Raw genomic sequence first — 7,798 nt, forward strand, 5'->3', positions numbered from 1 at the left:
TTGAGATGTCTGAAGATAAATAAAATTCACTTAAATCACCTAGCCCTGTAACACTGTAATAAAACGTGCCATTGTTGTAAGAGGAAAATTTAAGAATGTGATCGATCCAGCCCTTTCTTTTTTTTTTTCTTTTTTTCTGATGACAGTATAAGATTGATGCAATTTGGAAATCAACATAGTAATTTTCTCTACACAGCCTTACAGCAACCCATTTAATTAGAATTGCAAATGTAGATATATAACCCGCAGGATCAGGTGCAGGAGATACGTACAGCTCTATGGGAAAAAACAAATCCAGCAATAAACTTAATGAAAATCTTGGCCATAATGTCTCTCAAGGTCTCTGAAATTACTATTTTTTTTTGATACTGCCTTTTAAATGCTCATTTTAACTAATTGGTAATCATTATTTACAGAATTATTTTGCCTTTTTGTTTTTCCTTCTTGATTTTTCTGCTTCTGGAGACTTCAGGAGTTTCTCCAAACCACTGGATTTCTGCACCTCTAACCCACATTCCTTCCCCTTATCTTCTTTGCCCTGTTGAAGGGTGGTGTCAGCCCCATTTCCCTACAGCCTCTTCAGCTGCTGCAGCTCTGAATTGCTGAGACAGCTCTCTCTGAGCCCAGGGGAAACAATTATGGAGTTTAGAAGCAGCACAAAGGAAAATAAATGCACACGTGATTCTCCTCACATCACCCTGTGCCATCTCCCTCCTCATTTCCCACCCTAACCGTTCAAGGATGTGAGATGAGTCCACCAAAACCTAAATCCAGAATGTTTGAATCAGGAATCTTGACACACAGTAAATTCTGGGTTGTTTTTCCTTGCTTATCCAGTTTTGTATCCCCGGGGCACTTCCCTTCAGACATCCAGGTTTTCATTGCAGCCACAAAGGCTGAACACTTAAAACAACAAACAGCCAAACAAAAAAACCCAACCAAAGACAATAAAACAAAACAAAAATTCCTAAAAGACTGAAGAATGTGAGTTCTCATTGTTCTTGCAGGTGAGGCTTAGAGAAAGCAGCAGGTAAAACAAGAATCAGGATCAAACAAGGTGGCAATACTGAATACAGAACTTGATGCTCTGCTGCTCAGGGACAACTGCATTAATCAAAATGAACTCCTGGGAAGCAGACAGGAGGTAAAGAAGCCCTGTAATCTGACAAAACTCCCTAGATTTATTAATATATCAATACCTTTTATTTAAGAAGCTTGCTTTGCTTTAAATTTATATTTGTCCTCCCCTGATTCTCTCAGCTGGATTTTTAGCTTATTCTTTTCATGTTCTACATGAGTGTTCTCCAAGATAACTCTCCATTATTCTATGCAGTCCCAGCTTGCTTTCAAAATAATCCTTTTCCACTTGACACTAATCATGGCTGTAATTTCCTTTAACTGAAGTGACAAGAACATTACCTTCTACATCTCTCAACTTCACAGGTCAATCTGAAATTATAGAGCAGCATTTTAGTTGTGAGATTAATGTTAACAACTGCTTTTGTTAAAGAATGAAAGTTTAAAAAAATAATCAAATAACAAATTCCTGAACATTATTCCCAGGACTGGGTGTGGATTTACACATTTGTTACCAGGGGCTGGAGCAGCACTCATGGCCTCTCAAGGCACAGCAGCTGACAGGGAAGGGAAGAAGCACAGCCAGGACATGGCTCCCCCTGCCCTTCTCTGCCCACAGCCTCAGCTGAATTCTGCTCACACTGTTCATTTTTAGGCTGACTTTGTTTTCTGGTCCCATGAACCACTTAGAGCATCCACAAGGAAGTATGTTCTATGTGTTGATCCAAATGGCCATCTCCATCAGACAGATGCAAATCAGAAGGATTTCTGCTTCAGGAAAAGAAATTATATGGAATAACCAGCCCTGCTGTAGCTTTTCTCCTGTATCCCAAAGTTATACCAGTGGCTCACTTTAGTCATGCCAGATTTACTAATCCTTAAAAAGAGATCACAGAAATACATCCTCTTAACTATTAATAGAAGCAATGTCTGCATTTGTAGCAGTGAATAGTTGAGCAAGCTGACCAGAGAGTTCACAGACCATCAGACCTGGGCATTAAACTAAACCCCAGTGGAAGGCAGGAGGAAGGATGCTAAATATTGGGCCAGAACCAGAAGTCTAGGGAGACACAATCACTGGACTGTACCTAAAGCAGCTCTGATTCTCTGCCCGGGACATCTGTGAGCCTGCAGGTTTTCCTAGTGAAGTTTATCCAGATAATCCATATAATATCTGGACTTTGAGAGGGTTTTTCATGGCTTTTTGGTTGTGCATCCCACACTCACCCCCCACTGCCACCCCCAGTGATTGGTTTGTGGTAGTTTTGGGTTTGTTTTTTTAAACAAATCATCACATGAAGTTTTCCCAAACAAAACAAATGCATGTGATTATTTGGCAACCTCCGTGATTGAGCAACTACAAGCACAGCCTCTGCTGAAGCTCTCCAGGAGATATTGATTAATTGCCTACAAAAAGTACTCTGTGAAAGCAAAGCAGCTTCATAGCTAATTTGGACAGGATTTGAATCAAGTCATGCCTGGCCAAACCCCAGCTCTTCAATGTGGGGATCAACAAGGATGGACAGCTTTTAGGCAATAAAGGTTTAATTCGGCAAGACAATTCTGGCCATGATCTTTTTTCAAGTCACGCTCTTGGCCAGCACTTCAGCCTTTCTAATAGCAAAATGATGTGTTTATAGTTTTCTTTATTTAAATTAAATCATTCAAAACCAAAGACAGATCTTTTTCACTGGACTTGATCTTATGAAGAAGGAGAAAGAGGCTCTGGTTCTATTACTAATCAAGCAACAATGTTTGTCATTTTTTTAACCTAGGTACAATTTATGCTCCAAAAACCTTGCAGATCAGACAAAAGTTCAGTACAGCTCAGTAAGGAATCATCCTTACCCTGCCCCACAGCAGCTTCATGTCAGTGCTACATGAAATGTGGTCTTGGTGTACAGTCTGGATCCCACAGCTTCACCCACCCCCCTGCCCACCACATTTTCTTACACATTTCTCAAAAGCAACACCAAAGACAAAAATGTATGAAAGGCCTAAGAAATACAACATCACTTCAGCTGGGATACAGCAACAGGACATTCTGCAAAAGTACAGCTGAAGGGAACTGCTGCTGTTTTGGGGCAGTTCAGGCCAAGATGGAGAACAATTTAAAACTTGCAATTCTTTTTCACTGAGAATCATTTCTATGCAAATATTATAGACACCACCAACCTCTCCCTTACGGAGAGCTTGCACTGCTGCCAGCTGAGGTGAATTTTGGGTTCTTCTGGGATCACAGCACAGTCTGGACTGGACAAATCCCTTTAGGTCCTTGTGCCTTTTATGTTACATTTTTCCTATTCTTAATGCATACTTGACTTGGTTCTGCTGTTACAACTTCCACTCTCTGGTTTTACAGTTGGATAGATCAATAGTTCTTGCACATGCACTGAATAAAACATCCTTTCCCTGCACTATTTAAAGGCAACAGAAATTGAAACACTCAGGGCAAGGCAAGTGTCTCTTGGGGCATTAATTACAGACAAGCGAGTGCAGAGCAAAAAAACCAACACAGAAGATCCAAAATAGAAATACAGAGACCCAAGTAATTAAGGATCAAGACTATAAATAATATCCATCTAAGCACTGATGTGACACATCATTGATTTTCTTTCCTTCCTTGCCCCTTCCAGTAATACCATTCTGTTTATATGGCAACCCCTAATTACCTCACAGCCATATCTTGGCCACTGCCTGGACAAACCTTGAGCAGCCCAGAGTGCAGAAGAAATGAAGAAAACTCCAAGAGCTATGGGTTCAATCTCCTGCAGTCCATGCCAGCTCCCCTGATGCACTGACCATAAAACAAAACAGCTGCATGAATATGGAGGTGTCAGTATGAACACTTTGACTAAAATCACCACCTCAAATTTGTGCATGAATGTGCTTTATTCTGCAAATCCAAATGAGACCCAATTCTTCTTTCCTTTTCAGTGCTAGTAAATAGCTGCTGACAATAATTCTTCCTCTCCAGCTGGTCTGGGACAGCTTCCCAAAAGAAAAAAGAATGTTACCTTTTGGTTAGACAGCTTCCCATGAGAATGGAACACACACTGAAATAATTTAGCACATCATAACAGATACAGACAGTTTAGAGCAGTTCAAACTCTGTTGAAAGCTGGAACAAAGCAGTTATCTGTCTTTAAAGAAATGTTTCATCTTCTCTGAGGCATCTTCAGAATTGGTAGTTTACTGTCACCAGCTCAGAGCAAGACTGGTATTTAATAGTATTTATCAGTATTAGCTCTGCTTAAAGGAGTCTGTGGTTCAGCAGTGTCTGTACAGCCAAAACCTTCAGGTGCAAAGGTGAGAAGACTCCAAAACCAGTTTTCTCTAATAGAGGTGTGGAACCAGACAGAGGGAATACAGCATTACATGAGATTCTTCTTAAATTACAACCTCCTCTGTCCTATAGAATGAGCAGCCAGAAAAGATGAGCTCTCACCTACTGCCTGTGTGCCCTAAATCAGAAAGACACTTTTGAATTAGCAGATACAGTCTGGAACATTCTGGCTGAGACCTATCTGTCACTGAAGACAGATTGTGCCACCAACTCAACTGCACCTTTGATAGGAGGACTTAAGAACCAGAGTGGGCTCACAGTGCTTCTCAAAATGTCCAAGAATGCTTCAGGTGCTCCTCAGTGTGTCCAAGAATGCTTCAGCTGCTGCAATTAGCATGAGGGATTTGCATATGAGAGAGGCAAGAGAGGAGATTAAAGTGCTAAGAATTCTGAAGGGTTCAAAAACATTCAAAGAGCCAGAGCATTGCTTGGAGCATTCCAAGGCAAAAGAAAACACCCCAGAAGTCATTGCCACAAACTCACTCTCAGGTGCTAAACTCCCATGTTCTCCTCAGCTAAAAGTGGGCATTTGTATTTTAATCATTAAAGGCTGGGTGGGAAGATATGAAATTCTTGTCTGCTGTTGAGCCAAACAGCACTGCTGGAGTTCAGGCAACACCACAACAATGTTGGGGGCATCTCCAAGCAGGGAAATGCATAAAAGAAGGATGACACATATTTAGAAGCAGCAATAGGGACTCTTTAGCATTTATCATTTCAAATGGAGGTAAACTCAATCAAGTTTGCCAGCTCCAAGCACTTCACCAGACCCAAGCTCTGGAAGCTGCAGTGGAAGAAATTTTTGCCTCAGGGCAAATGAAGAATTAAAAAGAAGAAGAAAACAACCCAGAGGAACTTAAAGAACAACTCAGCTATGATGAGCATTCTTACTCTCTCCAATAGTTATGAACCACAGGTAAAAAAGACATTACAAGCTGCATGACTACACATGAACTGTATACCTTCTATAGTGCAGCCAAGACCAAAAAATCCTGAAGTTCCAAGTATTTCTAATGTAAAAGTATGAAGCTTGAGCAGATGTGGACCAGAAGTCACAGACAGGATGGAAATAATACTAATTTTCAGTATACTGACTTTGAATTTCTCTCCTAGGTATTCCCATATCTGGTATTCCCTTAGAGTCTCTCTCCAATTCAAATCCTCTTCTGCAGAGCAGTTAGTGTTTAGATAAATAACAAAATACTATTATTGGAATAAGTACTTGTAGCTATGAGAATAATGAGCATTCAGTTACACATCTTTTTTCACATCCATTTTGCCAACTTGTTTTGTTACTCACATTAATACTGAATTTGTCTCTGCTCCAGGTGTATGAATTTTTCCAGGTAATTTCTGAGCTCTAGATTTATTGATTGTAAGGTAACTACCAATATTTAACAAGGGAGTCTAAAAAAATTGCAAAACAAAGTAAGGAGGAAAAAAATAAGGAGCAAACTTGTTCCAGAAAGCCTGCAAGTCTTAAAATAAGATGTCAACAGTAATGCCAGTTTAAAAGTTTGCTGCAACAAACACTGCTGTGAGCAGTGAAATATTTAATGTGGAAAGCAACTTATTCACAGGAAGTGGCATTTCCTTATATAAAGAACTGATATAATTGTAGCTGCTCTACTCCTACCATAGGTCTTGCCTGGTCCAAACTCTTCCTTGGCAGCACATTCCCAGATATACTCCGTGTTTCTGTGTGGATAGAGTACTTGGTTTTCTGAGTTAAATGAGCAGAAGTGGACATTTGCAAGGAGAATGATCGATTTACACACAGATGCTTTGTCGTTCAGCAGTGACAGCTACTCCTTCCCACCAAGTACTGACCTGGAAAAGCTTCTGAAAGAGAAAATTGAGTAAGTGGACTAAAAAACCCAAGAATTTACAAACACACACCGCAACCAACTCTCCTCTTCTGCTCTTCCTCCAAAAACTCCCCAAAACCAAAATACCCAACCCAGCAACTTTTTTTTTTTGTTTGGTCAAGTTACAGTTGAAACATTTTGTGAAAGGCCAAATCTACAAATTTCAGAAGTGAGAGCAAATTCTACATGCCTCTTTCCTCTTGTATTCTGGAGATTATGTGCTGCTCACACAAAATGGAGCAACAGAGCTCAGCAGGAACACTTCCTGCAGCCATGGAACTGTGGATTGAATGGATGCAATGCACATCACAACACTGTGGATGCAAAACACAAACTAGGAATAAAGCACTTCTCTAGCAAGGCATTGTTACACTCCTAAGTTGCTGTATTTCATCCAGGAATAGATTACTGCTAAAAATAAAGGAATTTAATAGCTGCAAGCCAACCACCTACTTCAGAAGGCAAGGAATGCTGCCAAGAGAGAATTACGGCAATGTTATTCCACCACAGCACTTGCAAAAAACAAGCATTAGAAAATATGAATTAAGCTAAAACACAGCTTTCTCTCCAATTACAGCAACACACGACTTTTTACATAATCTTAATCATCCCATTAACTTTCCTCTCAAAGGGCAGAAAAAAGAAAATGACTTCTGGTTTTTGGTGGCTTTTTGATTCCTCTTTTGCTACATAAAAGCAGAGGAATAGTGAAGCAAAAGCATCCCTTGTCCCCTTTCTGTCCCTGTTGATTGGTCTCTTGTACATCACACAGTTCAAGCTGTATTAAGTCATAACCTCTCCTTACACAACTCCTTTCTCTGGAGAGACAAAAAATACCTCTCACAAGAGATGTCTGAAAATCCCTGTTATTTTACACTTCCAGAAATCGTTTCTCTCCAGCTGGATGTTAGGTCTGAAGACCCACACAGCACTTCTTCATCTAGAGCTATCTTTAGCCAACACAAAATGTATTTTCTGTACATACAGCACCAAACAAAATCTGCAGACTTCTCACAAGGAAGACAGAATTAGTAACATCATAAAGCTATGACAGCAAAGGTGTATTTCAGGCAGAGAAAAGTTTCTAAGATCCCATAGTAAGTGCTGTACATCTTTTTCCTTCCTATTTTTAAGAGCTGGCTACTCTCACACCTGCCACTGCTGTCTGTGCTTTGTTTGTTTCACTTTGCATGTATCAGCTCTCCTGAGCTGCACCAATTTCCTCACACTTTCCACAGCCTCATAAATGAAGCCATGTGACACCAAGCATTCCCAGCTCAGCTATCCATTGCTTCTCTGTGGTTCTGGGTCATGATTCAGCTCTGCTCTGACCCAGCAAACATGAGGGTTGTTCTTCTACTCTGATGCTAAGCTTTAGATAAGAACACAGATACAAACTTGATACCAAACTGAGCCACAAGGAGAGACTTCTCGAGTGTTCTGCATCCTGCTGTCTGCTATGGTTACCAACAGCCCACAAACACATGAACAAACCCATCCACAATGA

The sequence above is a fragment of the Ammospiza caudacuta genome, chromosome 6 (assembly GCF_027887145.1).
Source record: "Ammospiza caudacuta isolate bAmmCau1 chromosome 6, bAmmCau1.pri, whole genome shotgun sequence".
Lineage (NCBI taxonomy): Eukaryota > Metazoa > Chordata > Aves > Passeriformes > Passerellidae > Ammospiza > Ammospiza caudacuta.